This window comes from Mustela putorius, unplaced genomic scaffold, assembly GCF_011764305.1.
Source record: "Mustela putorius furo isolate JIRA1106 unplaced genomic scaffold, ASM1176430v1.1 tig00003901_pilon_pilon_pilon, whole genome shotgun sequence".
Lineage (NCBI taxonomy): Eukaryota > Metazoa > Chordata > Mammalia > Carnivora > Mustelidae > Mustela > Mustela putorius.
In genome coordinates this window covers 1,128,273-1,148,415 of record NW_025422049.1, presented here as the reverse complement: position 1 = coordinate 1,148,415, position 20,143 = coordinate 1,128,273, and positions in this window count along the sequence as shown.

Below are 20,143 nucleotides of genomic sequence, written 5' to 3'. Positions count from 1 at the left end.
AAATTTCAGGTTTTCTTATCCCTAATGATTTATTTAAAGTTTCAAAGCCTTGTAAGGCCTATCAATAGTAATTTTGCAAGCAAACAAAAATTTGGTGATTTTATTTGCTCATAAAATAAATTATAAATTTATTTATTTGACAAATGGCTGTGTAAGAAAACATTGGAGAAAATCTTTGTGAACTGGAGCTAGTCAAATATTTATTTGACAAATGACTGTGGAAGAAAACATTGGAGGAAATCTTTGTGAACTAGAGGTGGTCAAAGATTTCTTAGATATGACAGAGGGTATGAATCATAAAAATAAATGATAAATTAATGTAATCAATATTAAAGATTTCTTCTCTCTTAAAGACTGTTTTGAAAATAAAAAGAATTCTCAGGCTAGAAAAATTATTTGCAGCACCCACATCTGAGACAAGTTTTGTATCCATCACATAGAAAGAACAAGTCAATAACAAGGAATTAAAACAGCACCAGAAAAAAATGAATGAGATTTGAACAGACATATTTGTTCTTTATCAAAGAACATATGTAGATATCAAATAAGCACACATAAAAATGCTCAATGTCATTAGTCATTGGGGAAGTGCAAATTAAAACCCCAATGAGATATCACTACATACCAACTGGAATAATTAAGATAAAAACAATGAAATGGTAAAGTTTTGGTGAAAGTGCAGAACAATTGGAATTCTCATACATTAGTGATGAGAATGCAAAAGTATATAAATACTTTAGAAACATCTTGGCAGTCTTTTATCATGTGAGTTATATAAACCATATGAACCAATAATTCTACCCCTAGTTAGTATTAGTGAAATAAAAACATATGTTTATGCATAGAGTTGAATGAGAATGTTTCTAACAGCTTTATTCCTAAGTCAAAAGGTAGAAACAATCCCAAAGTGCATCAACTCATACAGAGAATAACATATTCTGGTATATTCATGCAATGGACTACTAAGAAATTAAAAGGAATGAACTGCAGCAACATGGATGAATCGCAAATGCATTATGATAAATGAGAAGTCAACTTAAAAAAAAATCCATACTACATGATTCTATTTATATGACATTTGGGAAAAGGTGAAACTATAGGGGCCATAAACAGTCAGTTGTTGTCGAGAGTGGAAGGTGACAGGTAAGGACTGACCGAAAAATGGTTATTTTGGAGGTGATAGAAATGTTTCATATCACGATTATAGTAGTTATATGCTGAATGTTTGTATAAACTTATTATACCTAAAAAGGAAAAAAATTGCCAAAAAAATCTGATAAACCTGTCTTTAAAAATACTCTAAGCATATTCAAGTCATTTTTTAAATTTCTTTTCAGTGTAACAGAATTCATTATTTTTGCACCACACCCAGTGCCCCATGCAATACGTGCCCTCCTTAATAACCACCACCTGCCTCCACCAACCTTCCACCCCCACCCCTTCAAAACCCTCAGCTTGTTTTTCAGGGTCCATAGTCTCTCATGGTTCACCTCCCCTTCCAATTTCCCTCAACTCCCTTCTAGATCTCTGATGAGTTATTATAAGAAGTTCTGAATGTTGATTGCCCTCTTGTTGTGGATGTTTGTAAGTGCTACTACTGACCAGAAAACATAGTGCCTTATCCACTACTGACCTCATAAAGAACTACAGAGGAATACTTTGCATATACAAGATACCGATTGAAAGTCATACTAACTCCACTGTACATCAGGTATTCCTCCTTATCTCCCTTCTTTTCTTCTGTTTAATTCACTTTAAAAATGTTTTTGCTGTGCCTACTATTAGCATTATTTTAAGCTCTAGGGATATAGCAGCAAGAAAATGATAAAATTCTTGCCCTCATGTCACATATATTATAGGAATATTATACTTCATAAGATCTCTATGAATGACTATTACATGAATCCTTTTCTGGTGCCACTTTTAAAATCTCAATTTTTGTATTTGAAACAAAACCGCACATTTCCATAGAAGAACATAGAAATAATCATACCCCAAAACTCTAGGTTGCTCATTATACTCCAGAATTAAATTTCTTTTTTTTGGTATTAAATATAAAATACATTTTCATACAAAGCATAGGTGGTACATACTTATCTGATAACTCTTTGTGTTTATCTCCTGCAATGAATTTGAAAAAAAATCTATGCAGTTTGCTTCTATTATACAGCCGAGTAGACATTACTTGAAGTAGCTATTAGTAGACAAGTGTTTTTCCTAATAAAAATTATTGCTTTTGCCTTCTATCTTCATTTCAAGATGATTTCTTTATTTAAAAGCCTTTCTGTATCCAATTCAGAACCTATGTTTACTTTCCTTTTCTCATGGGGACATTTAGTTCCCACAAAAGTGAAAGAGTGGAATAACTTGAAACACATTGCATGGAAATGAAATACCTTCATTACTGTTATATATATTATCAAATTTACTCACTTTGCCCTTCTTAAGTAGAATTTTCAAAGCATTACCAAATGAAAGGACATCATACTATAACTTAGGTGAAATGAGCATTTTTTTCATATTGTGCAAGGAAATATATTAGAACAATAGGGAAGACTAAAATATGAGGAGACAGAAGGAGGTTCTTATAAAAGAGAAAACCACGTTCAATTGGTTCATAAACAATGAATTCTGGAACACTGAAAAGAAATAAAATAAAATGCAATTAAAAAAAAGCTCTAAAAAAAAGACATATAAAAAACCAAAACCCATAGCAAAAATTAGTTTGACATTCTGTTGCCATAATTTAAGAACTTCCACTACTTATTACACTAATGAAAAAGGTTATGGAAATAACTATTGGATTATTATGAAATATAAAATAATTTTTAAAAAGACAAGAAGCTCATTTTGTTTTAATTTTCTGCAAATGCCATCTGTGTCAGATACACAGAGTAGATACCAATCAGGTAATTGGATAGTCATTCCTTTGTCATAGTGATTATTGCCTACATTCTATCTACATACATATCTACCTACCTACCTATCATCTATCTGTGTATCTATCTACATTTTTATCCATTTATTTATCCATTTATTTATCTCCTCATCAATCTGTCTATCTATCTATCCATTTAGTAAACTTTAATCCCAAGAAAACTTTGGAGGCTCATTAGGAGAGATATGTGAGCTCTTGTAATAGCAGTCCCCAAAATTTAAGAAGTCCTAAAAAGTAAAATGGAAATGGAAGATCCTGTGCAGAGCACACAGAAGAAAACTGTGTTTTGTGTTCAAGAACAAAGAAGAGAAAAAAAATGATTTAATTTTTAACTGGATTTACATTTTTCTTCACTAATATATTTTAGTAGGTTTTTAATTATAAACTGCAGAAGAGCACATGCTGATCTATTTTTATCTACTTCTGTAACTTCAGTACTAAGAGTAATTCCTGTCAAATGAGATACTCAATCAATATAAAGTGGCCGAAGAAATGTTTCCATATATAGACAGTCCCTGATTTAAATGGTTCAACTTATATTTTTTGACTTTTTTTTTTTTATTTCATTTTTAATTTGATTCTTCTCTTTGTTTTTTTTTTTTTTTTTATTTTTTTTTTTTTTAGGTTTTAATTTTTTTATTTTTATAAACATATATTTTTATCCCCAGGGGTACAGGTCTGTGAATCACCAGGTTTACACACTTCACAGCACTCACCAAATCACATACCCTCCCCAATGTCCATAATCCCACCCCCTTCTCCCAAACCCCCTCCCCCCGGCAACCCTCAGTTTGTTTTGTGAGATTAAGAGTCACTTATGGTTTGTCTCCCTCCCAATCCCATCTTGTTTCATTTATTCTTCTACCCACTTAAGCCTCCATGTTGCATCACCACTTCCTCATATCAGGGAGATCATATGATAGTTGTCTTTCTCTGCTTGACTTATTTCGCTAAGCATGATACGCTCTAGTTCCATCCATGTTGTTGCAAATGGCAAGATTTCATTTCTTTTGATGGCTGCATAGTATTCCATTGTGTATATATACCACATCTTTACAATAGTTTCAAAGCAATACTCATTCAGTAGAAACTGAACTTGAAATTTTGAATTTTAATATTTTTCTGGGCTAGCAATACACTGTATAGTACCTTATTTTAATGCCAGGCAGCAACAAAAAACTGTAACTGCTAGTCAGCCATGAGATCATGAGAGTAAACAACTCATATACTTACAACTGTTCCATACTCATACAACTATTCTGTTTTTCACTTTTGCTACAATATTCAGTAAATTAAATGAGCTATTCAACACTTTATTATAAAAGAGGCTTTGTGTTAGATTTTTCCAAACTATAGGCTAATGTAAGTGTTCTGAGCACTTTTTTTTTTTAAACTTATAAAACCATTTTATTCAACTCCTCAATTTAACAATTTAGGACCTTTGGCCAAAGGAATTAAGAAACTTTCCCCAAATCACATTACGTTAAAGGCAAAACAGTTGCTCTAATTCATCATTAATCTTTAATTACTTTACTGAAAGCTCCACAAGGACTAAAATTATACTACATTCTTTTATTATATTTATTTCCTGAGGGTAATAGCAGTGGTAAGATCACCAAATGGGTGCTCAATTTAATTTGCTGCGTTAAATTTTACTGATTCTATATACACAAAGGCTTTCCAAATGTGGTTGTGCGCAAGACTCACTTGGTGCCTTGTTAAAATATATAGACTCCTGTCCCTACCCCCAGAGATTACAACTGTGAAAATCTGAAGTGAGTCCCAGGAATCTGTGTTTGTAAGAGATGGTCCAAGTGAGTTGATCTTAATGGTCCAAGAAGTAGTGCTTGGAAAACTACTGGCACGTGTGTTCTGGAATATTTCCAGAGGAAAAAGTCCACAGTTTTGCTTAGTATTGTGTTTTGGTGTCTAATAGACCTTATAACTAAAGGGGGGGAAAAAGTTCTTCATAATGCTGTGGCTAAATTCTCTCTACTGCAATTTCCTCCCTACTGTCTCAGGTGGAATGGGTAACAGCTGGTATTTTAATAACCCCTGAAGATTATTATTAAGTTATTCATCCACCTGCTCCTTCTCCCAGCTAAATAGCCTCAGTCTTCCTTAGCTACCTCCTATAGGCCCTATTTCCCAAACCCTCTTCTCTCCCATAGTTTTCTAACTTTTGAAGTAAGACTTAACAGCCCATTATTGTACTATGTTACATGAGGTGTAATGACAGGATATTTAAGAATTTTGAGAGGAAGCACCACACAAGTGGTAGGATCTGAGTTTGAGAGTAATATTTTTTAAATCATTTTTTAAATTTATTTACAGCATAACAGTATTCATTGTTTTTGTACCACACCAGTGCTCCATGCAATCCCTGCCCTAATACCCACCACCTGGTTCCCCCAACCTCCCACCCCCCAACCACTTCAAACCCCTCAGAAGGTTGTTCAGAGTCCATAGTCTCTCATGGTTCAGCTCCCCTTCCAATTTACCCCAACTCCCTTCTCCTCTCCATCTCCCCTTGTCCTCCATGCTATTTGTTAAGCTCCACAAATAAGTGAAACCATATGATAATTGACTCTCTCTGCTTGCTATATTTCACTCAGTATAATCTCTTCCAGTCCCATCCATGTTGCTACAAAAGTTGGGTATTCATCATTTCTGATGGAGGCATAATACTCCATAGTGTATATGGACCACATTTTCCTTATCCATTCGTCCGTTGAAGGGCATCTTGGTTCTTTCCACAGTTTGGCAACTGTGTCCATTAAAGGCTAGGCTAAGCTATGATGTTAAGTAGGTTAGGTGTATTCAATGCCTTTGACATAGGAGGTTTTCAACTTACAGGGTTTATTGGAAAACAAGTCCATTGTAAATCAAGGATCAGCTATGCTTTTACTCTAAACTTTGAATAAAATCTACCTCTATAGTTTCTCTGCTTCTGGCCTCTACTGGAATCTAATTTTCTTCAAAGGAAAGATAAAGTCTTGGTTGTCTTTAAATACCAAAGGACAGGGGCGCCTGGGTGGCTCAGTGAGTTAAAGCCTCTGCCTTCGGCTCAGGTCATGATTACAGGGTCCTGGGATCAAGCCCTGCATCGGGCCCTCTGCTCGGCAGGGAGCCTGCTTCCCTTCCTCTCTCTCTGCCTGCCTCTCTGCCTGCTTGTGATCTCTGTCAAATAAATAAATAAAATATTTTAAAAAATACCAAAGGGCAGGGACATCTGGGTGGCTCAGTGTGTTAAAGCCTCTGCCTTCGGTGCAGGTCATGATCCCAGGGTCCTGGGATAGAGCCCCACATCAGGCTCTCTGCTCATCAGGGAGTCTGCTTCCTCCTCACTCTCTGCATGCCTCTCTGCCTACTTGTGATTTCTGTCTGTCAAATAAATAAGTAATATCTTTAAAAAAATAAAAATAAAATAAAAATAAATACCAAAGGACACAAGACAGGGCCTGGTGCATAAATTAATGTTTTTTCAGTTAATAAAAAAATTTGTACTAAAAAGGAATGATAAGAATCTGATAAGATATAGGACATGGAGTAAATAAGTGTTATTTCAATTTATTCTTGTATCATTTCACCAATTGAAAAGTATTTAATAATTATCCTTATCATGTCTAATTACATTGCTTTTCTTATCTCATTTAATTTTCAAAACACGAAATGAATTAGATAATATTATCATCATTTTATAGATGAGAAAACTAAATTATTTTAAGAGAATACTTCTTCACAACAGTTCATATTTCCCCAAATAATTTCAGGCCTTAGCATCTGTGTCTTTTATTTTTCAGAGTCATATACCTAATATATATATTCCATAAGGTAAGGACATTTTCTCTTTATTCACCATTTTGTTATCATAGCCTAGAAATTTGCTTTATTACTATAAACACTCAATATCTGTTGAATGGGTTATATTAGACAATTTGAGCTGTAGGCTTTGAGTTCAGTAAGGAATATGAGATTGGAAATGCATATTTGGAAATAACCAGTGTAGAAGTTACTTGAAGATTCTTTAATAATATATTCAATGCATAATTAATTGAGTCCTTAACTCTGTATTTGTCATTAAGCCTGGGAATATAGCAGTGAACAAAACTCATAATGCCTTTGCCTTTAGGTGGTATACAGTGTAGTATGAATAGATAGGATGACCAGTAGAATGTGTATAATGAAGTCAGAGGAGAGGGCTGACACCTAAATACCTGCAAGACTATCAACATTAGGTGGAAAACCTGGAGTTCTTTGTGCCAAAATCCAAGGGAGAAGGGAATTACAAAAATAATGGTGAAAATCACATTGTCGAAAGCTAAAGATATTTCAAATAAAAACTGGAAAAAATAGTAATTAAAACATAGTCTTTGAGACATGGGTTTTAATGACAATATAACAACAAGATTTCCATAAACTCTATTAATTCAAGTTGGTTACGATAGGAATTTTCAGTATTGAATAAAGGAATTTTAAATGAATAAATAAATGATTGAATTCACAGACAGTATAACCTCATCTATCTAGTTTTACCTTCAATTACACGTAATATGTAACTTGGAGGCTTAAATAAAGCACTAGGATGTTTTCCATCTGTGTCTTTGTCTGTGCTATCCTAACCACATAGAATGACAGTTTCATCTTTTTTTCTAAAGTCTACAGCCCAATCTCTTTTCCATAATGTAACTCATTTACTTCCTTCTTCATTAAAGCTTTAATTATTTTAGTTCAAAATTATCCTCCCATCTTTGATTTCCTATATAGCACTTAAACACTATGTTAATTCCCATACTTTATCAAGTATCTGTTCTTATCTATATTTTCTCCCCAACAAGATGGATAACTTTTAGAGGACTAGAGACAATTAAATACATGGCAATTATGAGCTTAATACATATAAGATAACTTGATTTGGAAGAATACTTAATTTTAACTTTGAGATAATTTTTTTTAATTTTTGACATAAGTTTAAATGTGAAAATTATGTTTTTAAATCATTTAGAACCATTGACTTTTGTCCTTATTTTTTCCCCTTCCCCAACTTTGATATAAATGCTTTTTTCTGCGTCCTAGAAGGATTCCCTTGCATAGGAATACAAGAGAAATTAGAATATAGTATGGATGATTGACTAACTTGATAAATAAGACTTGTTGTCTAAACAAAATTGACTTAGTCATGTAAATGTTGACTTTGTGTTTTGCTGAAAACTAAATGTAGTGTGAATTGCTGACATCTTTTGGACTGGGTGGTTTTATCTATATTAATGTGGTTATGCAAACAATGAAGTAGGAATTTGAAATACTGAATAGACATAGGAAATAATAATTTCTTGGTATTTTTCTTTGCTTTACAAAGTTAATCAACTGAATATATTTTTTCATTATTGTCAATAAACACAGTCAGGGCTTCTAAATTTCCATAATTCAGAATTGAAGAGAAGTCTTGGCAGGAGACAGTGGCATGAACATTAAGACATTTCAACAGCTTGGGGTGTCTGGGTGGCACAGTGGGTTAAAGCCTCTGCCTTCTGCTCAGGTCATGACCCCAGGGTCCTGGCATTGAGCCCCACATTGGGCTCTGTGCTCAGCAGGGAGCCTGCTTCGTCCTCTCTCTCTCCGCCTGCCTCTGTCAAACAAATAAATAAAATCTTAAAAAAAAAAAAAGAGGCAGAGTATTAAAAAAAAGACATTTCAACAGCTTGTTCTATTTTTTTTTAATATTTTATTTTTTATAAACATATATTTTTATCCCCAGGGGTACAGGCCTGTGAATCACCAGGTTTACACACTTCACAGCACTCACCAAAGCACATACCCTCCCCAATGTCCATAATCCAACCCACTTCTTCAAAACCCCCTGCCCCCAGCAACCCTAAGTTTGTTTTGTGACATTAAGAGTCACTTATAGTTTGTCTCCCTCCCAATCCCATCTTGTTTCATTTATTCTTCTCCTACCCACTTAAGCCCCCATGTTGCATCACCACTTCCTCATATCAGGGAGATCATATGATAGTTGTCTTTCTCTGCTTGACTTATTACGCGAAGCATGATACATTCTAGTTCCATCCATGTTGTCGCAAATGGCAAGATTTCATTTCTTTTGATGGCTGCATAGTATTCCATTGTGTATATATACCACATCTTTTTGATCCATTCATCTGTTGATGGACATCTAGGTTCTATCCATAGTTTGACTATTGTGGACATTGCTGCTATAAACATTCGGGTGCACGTGCCCCTTTGGATCACTACGTTTGTATCTTTAGGGTAAATACCCAATAGTGCAATTGCTGGGTCATAGGGCAGTTCTATTTTCAACATTTTGAGGAAACTCCATGCTGTTTTCCAGAGTGGCTTCCCCAGCTTGCATTCCCACCAACAGTGTAGGAGGGTTCCCCTTTCTGCGCATCCTCACCAGCATCTGTCATTTCCTGACTTGTTGATTTTAGCCATTCTGACTGGTGTGAGGTGATATCTCATTGTGGTTTTGATTTGTATTTCCCTGATGCCTAGTGATATGGAGCACTTTTTCATGTGTCTGTTGGCCATCTGGATGTCTTCTTTGCACAAATGTCTGTTCATCTCCTCTGCCCATTTCTTGATTGGATTACTTGTTCTTTGGGTGTTGAGTTTGCTAAGTTCTTTATAGATTCTGGACACTAGTCCTTTGTCTGATATGTCGTTTGCAAATATCTTCTCCCATTCTGTCAGTTGTCTTTTGATTTTGTTAACTGTTTCCTTTGCTGTGCAAAAGCTTTTGATCTTGATGAAATCCCAATAGTTCATTTTAGCCCTTGCTTCCCTTGCCTTTGGCGTTGTTCCTAGGAAGATGTTGCTGCGGCTGAAGTCGAAGAGGTTGCTGCCTGTGTTCTCCTCAAGGATTTTGATGGATTCCTTTCGCACATTGAGGTCCTTCATCCATTTTGAGTCTATTTTTGTGTGTGGTGTAAGGAAATGGTCCAATTTCATTTTTCTGCATGTGGCTGTCCAATTTTCCCAGCACCATTTACTGAAGAGGCTATCTTTTTTCCATTGGACATTCTTTCCTGCTTTGTCGAAGATTAGTTGACTGTAGAGTTGAGGGTCTATTTCTGGGCTCTCTATTCTGTTCCATTGATCTATGTGGCTGTTTTTGTGCCAGTACCAAGCTGTCTTGATGATGAAAGCTTTGTAATAGAGCTTGAAGTCCGGAATTGTGATGCCACCAACGTTGGCTTTCTTTTTCAATATCCCTTTGGCTATTCGAGGTCTTTTCTGGTTCCATATAAATTTTAGCATTTTTTGTTCCATTTCTTTGAAAAAGATGGATGGTACTTTGATAGGAATTGCATTAAATGTTTATGTTGCTTTAGGTAGCATACACATTTTCACAATATTTAGTCTTCCAATCCAGGAGCATGGAACATTTTTCCATTTCTTTGTGTCTTCCTCAATTTTTTTCATGAGTACTTTATAGTTTTCTGAGTATAGATTCTGTGCCTCTTTGGTTAGGTTTATTCCTAGGTATCTTAAGGTTTTGGGTGCAATTGTAAATGGGATTCACTCCTTAATTTCTCTTTCTTCTGTCTTGCTGTTGGTGTAGAGAAATGCAACTGATTTCTGGGCATTGATTTTATATCCTGACACTTTACTGAATTCCTGTATAAGTTCTAGCAGTTTTGGAGTGGAGTCTTTTGGGTTTTCCACTTATAGTATCATATCATCTGCGAAGAGTGATAATTTGACTTCTTCTTTGCCGATTTGGATGCCTTTAATTTCCTTTTGTGGTATAATTGCTGAGGCTAGGACCTCTAGTACTATGTTGAATAGCAGTGGTGATAATGGACATCCCTGCCGTGTTCCTGAACTTAGCGGAAAAGCTTTCAGTTTTTCTCCATTGAGAATGATATTTGCGGTGGGTTTTTCATAGATGGCTTTGATGATATTGAGGTATGTGCCCTCTATCCCTACACTTTGAAGAGTTTTGATCAGGAAGGGATGTTGTACTTTGTCAAATGGTTTTTCAGCATCTATTGAGAGTATCATATGGTTCTTGTTCTTTCTTTTATTGATGTGTTGTATCACATTGACTGATTTGTGGATGTTGAACCAACCTGGCAGCCCTGGAATAAATCCCACTTGGTCGTGGTGAATAATCCTTTTAATGTACTGTTGAATCCTATTGGCTAGTATTTTGTTGAGTATTTTCGCATCTGTGTTCATCAAGGATATTGGTCTATAGCTCTCTTTTTTGATGGGATCCTTGTCTGGTTTGGGGATCAAGGTGATGCTAGCCTCATAAAATGAGTTTGGAAGTTTTCCTTCCATTTCTATTTTGTGGAACAGTTTCAGGAGAATAGGAATTAGTTCTTCTTTAAATGTTTGGTAGAATTCCCCCAGGAAGCCATCTGGCCTTGGGCTTTTGTTTGTTTGGAGATTTTTAATGACTGTTTCAATCTCCTTACTGGTTATGGGTATGTTCAGGCTTTCTATTTCTTCCTGGTTAAGTTGTGGTAGTTTATATGTTTCTAGGCATGCATCCATTTCTTCCAGATTGTCAAATTTATTGGCGTAGAGTTGCTCATAGTATGTTCTTATAATACTTTGTATTTCTTTGGTGTTAGTTGTGATCTCTCCTCTTTCATTCATGATTTTATTTATTTGGGTCCTTTCTCTTTTCTTTTTGATAAGTCTGGCAAGGGGTTTATCAATTTTATTAATTCTTTCAAAGAACCACCTCCTAGTTTCATTGATTTGTTCTATTGTTTTTTGGTTTCTATTTCATTGATTTCTGCTCTGATCTTTATGATTTCTCTTCTCCTGCTGGGCTTAGGGTTTCTTACTTGTTCTTTCTCCAGCTCCTTTAGGTGTAGGGTTAGGTCGTTTACCTGAGACCTTTCTTGTTTCTTGAGAAAGGCTTGTACCGCTATATATTTTCCTCTCAGGACTGCCTTTGTTGTGTCCCACAGATTTTGAACCGTTGTATTTTCATTTTCATTTGTTTCCATGATATTTTTCAATACTTCTTTAATTTCCCAGTTGACCCATTCATTCTTTAGAAGGATGCTGTTTAGTCTCCATGTATTTGGGTTCTTTCCAAACTTCCTTTTGTGGTTGAGTTCTAGCTTTAGAGCATTGTGGTCTGAAAATATGCAGGGAATGATACCCATCTTTTGATACTGGTTGAGTCCTCATTTAGGACCGAGGATGTGATCTCTTCTGGAGAATGCTCCATGTGCACTAAAGAAGAATGTGTATTCTGTTGCTTTGGGATGAAATGTTCTGAATATATCTGTGATGTCCATCTGGTCCAGTGTGTCGTTAAGGCCTTTTTTTTCTTGCTGATCTTTTGCTTGGATTATCTGTCCATTTCAGTGAGGGGAGTGTTAAAGTCCCCTACTATTATTGTATTATTGTTGATGTGTTTCTTTGATTTTGTTATTAATTGGTTTATATAGTTGGCTGCTCCTACATTGGGCACATAGATATTTAAAATTGTTAAATCATCTTCTTGTTGGACAGATCCTTTGAGTATGATATAGTGTCCTTCCACATCTCTTATTATAGTCTTTGGCTTAAAATCTAATTGATCTGACATAAGGATTGCCACTCCTGCTTTCTTCTGATGTCCATTAGCATGGTAAATTCTTTTCCACCCCCTCACTTTAAATCTGGAGGTGTCTTCGGGCTTAAAATGAGTTTCTTGGAGGCAACATATAGATGGGTTTTGTTTTTTTATCCATTCTGATACCCTGTGTCTTTTGACAGGGGCATTTAGCCCATTCACATTCAGGGTAACTATTGAGAGATATGAATTTAGTGTCAATGTATTGCCTGTAAGGTGACTGTTACTGTATATGGTCTCTGTTCCTTTTTGTTTTTTTTTTTTTTAAAGATTTCATTTATTTGACAGAGAGAGAGATCACAAGTAGGCAGAGAGGCAGGCAGAGAGAGAGAGGGAAGCAGGCTCCCCGCTGAGCAGAGAGCCCGATGGGGGGCTCGATCCCAGGACCCTGAGATCATGACCTGAGCCGAAGGCAGCGGCTTAATCCACTGAGCCACCCAGGCGCCCCTCTTTTCCTTTTTGATCTACCACTTGTAGGCTCTCTCTTTGCTTAGAGGACCCCTTTCAATATTTCCTGTAGAGCTGGTTTGGTGTTTGCAAATTCTTTCAGTTTTTTTTGTCCTGGAAGCTTTTAATCTCTCCTTCTATTTTCAATGATGGCCTAGCTGGATATAGTATTCTTGGCTGCATGTTTTTCTCGTTTAGTGCTCTGAAAATATCATGCCAGCCTGCCAGGTCTCTCTGGATAAGTAAGCTGCCAATCTAATATTTTTACCATTGTATGTTACAGACTTCTTTTCCCGGGCTGCTTTCAGGATTTTCTCTTTGCCACTGAGAGTTGTTAATTTTACTATTAGGTGACGGAGTGTGGGCCTATTCTTATTGATTTTGAGGAGTATTCTCTGAACCTCCTGAATTTTGATGCTCATTCCCTTTGCCATATTGGGGAAATTGTCCCCAATAATTCTCTCCAGTATACTTTCTGCTCCCCTCTCTCTTCCCTCTTCTTCTGGAATCCCAATTATTCTAATGTTGTTTCGTTTATGGTCTCACTTATCTCTCGAATTCTCCCCTCATGGTCAAGTAGCTGTTTGTCCCTCTTTTGCTCAGCTTCTTTATTCTCTGTCATTTGGTCTTCTATATCACTAATTCTTTCTTCTGCCTCATTTATCCTAGCAGTGAGAGCCTCCATTTTTGATTGCACCTCATTAATAGCTTTTTTGATTTCAATTTGGTTAGATTTTAGTTCTTTTATTTCTCCAGAAAGGGCTTTTATATCTCTAGAGAGGGTTTCTCTAATATCTTCCATGCCTTTTTCAAGCCCGGCTAGAACCTTGAGAATCGTCATTCTGAACTCTAGATCTGACATATTACCAATGTCTGTATTGATTAGGTCCCTAGCCTTCAGTACTGCCTCTTGTTCTTTTTTTTGTGTTGAATTTTTCCGTCTTGTTATTTTGTCCAGATAAGAGTATATGAAGGAGGAAGTAAAATACTAAAAGGGTGGCAACAACCCCAGGAAAATATGCTTTAACCAAATTAGAAGAGATCCCAAATCGTGAGGGGGAGAAAGGGGATAAAAAGAGGTTCAAAAAGGAAGAAAGAAGAAAAAAGAAAAGAATTTTAAAAAAGCAAATAAGAAAAATATAAGAAAGAAAAAATATATATATTAGATAAACTAGTTAAAAAACGTTAAAAAAGAAAAAGGTAAAAGTTAAAAAAAAATTACCAGAAGTTGAGAAAAAAAACAAAAAATGAAAAAGAAAAAAATTAAATTAACTGCAGTACTAACAAAAATCACAGGGTAAAATCCATGAGTTCCATGCTTTGCTTTCTCCTCCTCTGGAATTCTGCTGCTCTCCTTGGTATTGAAACCGCACTCCTTGGTAGTTGAACTTGGTCTTGGCTGGATTTCTTGTTGATCTCCTGGGGGAGGGGCCTGTTGTAGTGATTCTCAAGTGTCTTTGCTCCAGGCGGAATTGCACCGCCCTTAGCAGGGGCCGGGGTGAGTAATCCGCTCGGGTTTGCTTTCAGGAGCTTTTGTTCCCTGAGCGCTTTCCGTAGAGTTCTGGAGGACGGGAATACAAATGGCGGCCTCCTTGTCTCTGGCCCAGAGGAGCAGAGAGCCCAGGGCCCCACTCAGCAGTGTGCCCTCAGAGAACAGCGCCCAGTTACTCCCGTCTGCCTGACATCCTGCTGCGCTCTGAACTCACCGAGCCTGCGACCGGTTCAAGGTAACCCCGAGTTGTGAGCTTACTGTCGGCTCTGTCTCTGTATCTGGCTTTCCCGTTCCAACACTCGCAAGCTCTGCGACACTCAGACACCCCCGATCCTTCTGTGACCCTGCAGGGCCTGAGGCCACACTGACCCCGCGTGGGCTTCGCCCTGGTTTAGCCTCTGGAGCGATGTCCCTCAGCAGAACAGACTTTTAAAAGTCCTGATTTTGTGCGCCGTTGCTCCGCCACTTGCCGGGAGCTGGCCCCTCCCCCCGGGGTCTATCTTCCTGTCACTTTGGATTCACTTCTCCGCCGGTCCTACCTTTCAGAAAGTGGATGTTTTTCTGTTTCCAGAATTGCTGTTCTTCTTTTTGATCTGCCGATGGATTTGCAGGTGTTTGCAATCTTTACGTAAGCTATCTAGCTGATCCCTGGCTAGCTTAAGTAGTCTCAGCCTGCTACTTCTCTGCCATCTTGACTCCTCCTCCTCAACAGCTTGTTCTTAAAGAAATCCTATTTAGAGTTTGTTACATTTTAGTTTCCCCATATAGCTTTATGAATTCATGACTTTCAGATGTCAACCTGGTACATCTGTTAGCTGTTCTCTGAATTTATCAAAGCTTGAGATGAGTAGGGCGCAGGTGAATTAGGCACAGAGGAGATGGCTTTCTGTACAGAACAGGATATAACACCTTGGTTCTTTTACTAGGTTTACATTCTTTCCCTGCTAATGAGGCCCAACCACCCTCCCTTTCCAGCACTTTTAATTTATGTCTCTTTCTTTATCTGTCTTTTCCACTTTCTTAGTTCTATTTCTTTTTTTTTTTAAGATTTTATTTATTCATTTGACAGAGAGAGATCACAAGTAGGCAGAGAGGCAGGCAGAGAGAGAGGGGGAAGCAGGCTCCCTGCTGAGCAGTGAGCCCGATGTGGGGCTCGATCCCAGGACCCTGGGATCATGACCCAAGCCGAAAGCAGAGGCTTTAACCCACTGAGCCGCCCCGGCGCCCCTCTTAGTTCTATTTCTTGCTTTCCTCTCCCTAAGTAACAAATGGGAAGGGCTATGGACAACTTGGCTTATTTGTATTCCAAACCAACCATGAAACTGGATTCATGCATTCTTCCATGTGTGTGTGCATGCACAATAAGAATAACTTTTACTGTGTTCTTAACATGTGTGAAGTACAAGAACAAAACTTTCACCTGGAGTCTCATGCATCTTCCCAATAAACCTGTGCAGTGGCTTCTATGACCACCTCTGCTTTCCAATGAGGTTAAGTGGTCTGCCTGTAATCACACGACTAATAATGGATGAAGTCACAATTCTAAGCCAGTAGGGATGGTTTGGGAATTCAACAGCACTAAACCCACACTGGGTAACTCCAAACCCATGCCATTAATGACTGTGCTATACTATTTTGTGTAACTTGCTGACTTGACCAGGTTTCCAACTATTTATTTATTTTATTTTTTTATGGTTTATTTAAATTCCAGTTAGCTAACATAGGGTGTAATATTAGTTTTAGGTGTACAATATGGTGATTCAACATGTCCGTACAACATTTGGTGTTCATCACAAGAGCATTTCTTAATTCCCATAACCTATTTAACCCATTACCTTCACCCACCACCCCTCATGTAACCATAAGTTTGTTGCCTCTAGTTAAGAGCCTATTCCTGCACTAGGTTGCCATTTGGATTTTCATTTCATTGACTGATAAAAATGTGGAACAGAGTATGTCTGTGCCTCACTATTAGCTAATTTTCTTACCATTGGTAAGTGCTCTGGACCATCAGATTCTAATCTTTGTCAACTTATAAATATCTCTGTGTTGTGTTAAGTTCTTACCCAATCTACACATGGTAATAACATTAGCAGTATATCTGAGAATCCAGATCTAGCAGGGATCATGGTCTATCCCTAGGATATTGACACTGATGAATTCTAATTAGTGAAGATTATGTTTTCACTGTAAACATGAGTTGCCATGTTGAAGTGCTGGCCCATAAACAGATTCTGCCTGGGGTCCAGATACACTGAGAAGCTATGAGCTGACCCAGATAACAGCATTAGTCTGTTTTGCTATTTATTCAGTCATTATTTTTTAAAGTAGTAAAAATAATATTTATTATTCATTATGTACCACACACTTTGATAAGTACCTTGCATTTATTATCTCATTTACTGTAAACAATTATTTTATGAGACAAGTGCCTCTATTATTTATATTTTATAACTGAAGAAAGCAAGTTGGTAAGCTGGGGATCTGAGATTAAAGACAAGACTGATTTCAAAACGTATTTTCTTATCCACCATGTATATTATATTTAACTAAACCATTCTTATTTTCCTTTGATATTTGCACTATGAGAAGGATATTATCCTTCAGGATAGCAGTTTGCCTGTTGGCTTGTGAGATCATAAATACCATTGGCATTTTTCTAGAAGATAGCATTTATTTTCTAGATGGAAGGGAAGATAAACACTAACCAGTAGCAATCCTCCCGTAAAACTGTTAAAAGGGGTGGTAAGAGTTTACTCATATAGAATTGAGCAATCTTCTTCTGCCACTGTCTTTGTCATTCTTGTTTCTTAACCTGAATGATACCTACTGCTTTTCTTCTAATACTATGGATGAAACTATGCAGGATTCTCACAAGATGTTTTGTGCTTTTGTTTCAGACAAATGGTTTAAATGTAGATGATTAAGCTGATCATAGAGGAAGCTTTTACGTTCCTTTTGTTTCTTCATTGGACATATGCTTAATGACTTTCAGAAATACAACAAATAATTTATTAATAATTGCTTAGATTTGTTTAGCCTTCTAATGGGTCTCAGACTCAACGCTGACTAGAAGCATCATGGAACAAAGTTCCAATGGTAGAATATTTATTCTTGATATTGATACAGACAAGAAGGATGTCTCCTGGTAGTAGAATTTCAAGGGAACAAATATTTTCTCAGAATACTTTTTCCTTATTGGAATGCTTGCTTTAATTGTATAATGGAATTTTTTATTCAAGAATAATTAACATTCAGTGTTAGTTTTAGGTACACAATATAATGATCCAACAATTATATGTAGAAGAATGAAACTTGACCATTCCCTTACACCATACACAAAGATAAACTCAAAATGGATAAAATACATCAATGTGAGACGGGAATCCATCAGAATCCTAGAGGAGAACATAGGCAGTAGTCTCTTTAATATCAGCCACAGCAACTTCTTTCAAGATATGTCTCCAAAGGCAAAGGAAACAAAAGCGAAAATAAACTTTTGGGACTTCATCAAAATCAAAAGCTTCTCCACAGCAAAGGAAACAGTCAAAAAAAAAAAAAAACAAATAGGCAACCCACAGAATAGGAGAAGATATTTGCAAATGACAGTACAGACAAAACGTTGATATTTAGGATCTATAATGAACTCCTCAAACTCAACACACACAAAACAGACAATCATATCAAAAAATGGGCAGAAAATATGAACCGACATTTCTCCAAAGAAGACACACAAATGGTTATTAGACACATGAAAAAATGTTCATCATCACTAGCCATCAGGGAGATTCAAATTAAAACCACATTGAGATATCAACTTACACCAGTTAGAATGGCCAAAATTAGCAAGACAGGAAACAACACGTGTTGGAGGGGATGTGGAGAAAGGGGAACCCTCTTACACTGTTGGTGGGAATGCAAGTTGGTGCAGCCTTTTTGGAGAACAGTGTGGAGATTCCTCAAGAAATTAAAAAAAGAATTTCCCTATGACCCTGCAGTTGCACTCCTGAGTATTTACCCCAAAGATACAGATATTGTGAAAAGAAGGGCCATCTGTACCCCAATGTTTATAGCAGCAATGGCCATGGTGGCCAAACTGGAAAGAACCAAGATGCCCTTCAATGGACAAGTGGATAATGAAGATTTGGTCCATATACACTGTGGAATATTATGCCTCCATCAGAAAGGATGAATACCCAACTTTTGTAGCAACATGGACGGGACTGGAAGAGATTATGCTGAGTGAAATAAGTCCAGCAGAGAGAGTCAAGTATCATATGGTTTCACTTATTTGTGGAGCATAACAAGTAACATGGAGGACAAGGGGAGATGGGGAGGAGAAAGGAGTTGAGGGAAATTGGAAGGGGAGGTGAACCATGAGAGACTATGGACTTTGAAAAACAATCTGAGCGTTTTGAAGGGGCGGGGGGTGGAAGGTTGGGGTACCAGGTGGTATTATAGATGGTACGGGTTACATGGAGCACTGGGTGTGGTACAAAAATAATGAATAATGCAATGCTTAAAATAAAAAATAAATTCAAAAAATAAAAAATAAATTAAAAAACCCACAATTCTATACATTAATCATTGTTCATCATGATAATTTCACGTCTTAATCCCCTTCACCTCTTTCACCTATTCCCCCACCCACCTCCCCTCTGGAAACCACCAGTTTGTTCTCTATAGTTAAGAGTTTTGTTTTTTGTTTTTTGTTTTTTTTTGTCTCTTTTTTTGTTTCTTCATGTGTTTTGTTTCTTAAATTCCACATAGGAGTGAAATCATATGGTATTTGTCTTTGACTTATTTCACTTAGCCTTATAACTTCTAAATCTGTCCATACTGTTCCAAATGGCAATATTTAATTTTTAATAACTAATTAATATTCCATTGTGTCTATGTATTTATATCTTCTTTACCCATTCATCTATCAATGGACACTTGAGCTGCTTCCAACTTGGCTATTGTAAATAATGCTGTGATAAACAAAACATAGGAGTGCGTTTATCTTTCCAAATTAGAGTTTTTTTTTTTCTTTAGGTAAATACCTAGTTGTGAAATTACTGGATAATATGATATTTCTACTTTTAATTATTGGAGGAATTTCTATATTGTTTTCCACAGTGACTGCATTAGTTTGCATTCCCACCAACATTCTTCTTCTCCATATATATATATATATATATATATATATATATATGGAGAATGTGTGTGTGTATATATATATAAATATATATGTGTGTGTGTATGTGTGTGTATATATATATATATATAAAGATATTTATCAGTCCTTTGAGTAGTCTCTTCCTTCTCCACATTCTTGCCAACACATTTTGTTCCTTGTGTTTTTTATTTAATCATTCTGAATGATGTGAGGTGATATCTCATTGTAGTTTTGATTTACATTTTCCTGATGACTTGAAGTCTTTTGGATCCTTGGAGTATTTTAAGATAGTTGATTATTTCCTCTTTTATTTAGAGTATCATCAGAGAAACTCATATATGGGAAATATTTATTTTTTACCATACCAATTTTATTTTTTAGGTTTTCATCTACACTTAGAAAGTAATAGAAAAGTTTTTAAAGAAAATTTGTAGTTTATGCTAAAATAAATAATATTTTTAAAAATATTTTATTTATTTATTTATTAGAGATAGAGAG